The sequence below is a fragment of the Sturnira hondurensis genome, unplaced genomic scaffold (genome assembly GCF_014824575.4).
Source record: "Sturnira hondurensis isolate 20B ecotype Veracruz unplaced genomic scaffold, ASM1482457v3 Scaffold0002840, whole genome shotgun sequence".
NCBI classification, from domain to species: Eukaryota; Metazoa; Chordata; class Mammalia; order Chiroptera; family Phyllostomidae; genus Sturnira; species Sturnira hondurensis.
The window spans coordinates 7,455,718-7,457,213 of record NW_028075471.1 but is presented as its reverse complement, the minus strand read 5'-3'; the positions used below and the strand labels follow the sequence as shown (position 1 = coordinate 7,457,213).

Genomic DNA, 1,496 nt, shown 5'->3' with positions numbered 1-1,496 from the left:
TAAATCCCTGTGCCAATCTTCTTCTGTACCTCCATTTCTGACTCCTCCCACAATCAGTTAGACCTGCCAGTGTTCCTGTATTTTTCTAAGTTAACTGGGCTGCCATCATGAGTCTGGGCAGGTGTGGCCCCATGTCCTGGAGCCAATCTTCTCCAAGCTCCCACACAGGCGCTGTAACTCAGGGGACCTGCCCCTCCACCCCCCCTTACATCTTGGGGGGAAGTGACTTCCATCCCCCTGGCTCCAAGCCTGGCCACAGCCATTTAACATATCCAAGTGACCCGCCAAAGGCTATAGATATGTTAAATTACCATGCCATGGATTAGCTGCAAGGCTGTGGCCATATAAAACAGCCCTGCATGTTCCTTCTCCATGTGTCCCTTCCCCCAACTCACACCTGTCGGGGAAGGGGTGAGGACATCTTACATGTCTCTCCAATAATTCCTATACCCGTTGAGTTCTGGACACCATTCCAAATACCTTTTTGGGGCTCCCCTCTTGGCTGTACCCTGTATCAATGGAACACATAAACTATTACTAAAATTCTGTGGCGTACCAAAACTATGTATTTTCTGCCAATCTGCAAATTAGTTTGACCACTTCATATCAGATGGATATTATGTTGGCTGCTGTCATTTTTTAATTTTACAGTCTAAGAGAAAAGAGGTCAGTGCTTCTGGCTAAATAGACTGGTATTGCGTGTTTTAAAAATTCTTGTGGCACACTGGTTGAAAATTGCTGGGTTAGGCTAGCACTAATTTTGTCATTTTGCAGGAAGTGAAGTACAACATCCAGTGCTACTGAGTAACAAATTCACTCTGGCCATGGGCCAGGAGACACCTGATTGGTGGTGGTGCTCTGATATCAGTCAGGGATAAAGCAGAAGTACAATCCTTAGTTCATTCCAGTTTGAAACCCGAGTTGGTGGCCAGAGCTGTTTCATGTCTGGGGCACATAACAAAAAAATCCCCTAGACTGGGTAAAGAAATGAAATTCTAAAATATATTGTAAGGTATATGTTATTGATCTTCAGTAAGTAAGTTGGTGAGGAAAAAAGCTTAATCCACATTTTTTAGGCTTTTAGAAAGTTAACATTTTGCCTTATTTTTTGCTATGTTTCAGAGATCTATTTCCCACCCTAAAATATGGTCTTTGAAGGCTAACAGCCTAATTTTATTACATTAAAAATTTATTAGTTTTAACAGCCTAATTTTAAATGTTAACAATTACTCCTATTGTTTCAATTACCACTTTTGATACAGTGTGTTGTAAGAAAATCCTAATATAAAAAGTTAATTTACAGAAAATTTGTGAAATAATTTCTCATTTTAAAGAGATTTAAATGTGCCCTGGCTCGGTTGCTCAATTGGTAAGAGTGTCACCCCTATATGACAAGCTTGGTTCGATCCCAGGTTAGGGCTCATACAAGAAGCAACAATGAATGCATAAATAAGTGGAAGAACAAACCGGTGTTTCTCTCTTGCTCTCTTTCTCTC

The 1,496-nt window shown here is 41.0% G+C and overlaps 1 pseudogene; it reads left to right on the top strand.

The window, feature by feature from the left end:
- Positions 1-813: 813 nt before the first annotated feature.
- On the top strand, positions 814-958 carry LOC118983703 (uncharacterized; annotated as a pseudogene).
- Positions 959-1,496: the final 538 nt, after the last annotated feature.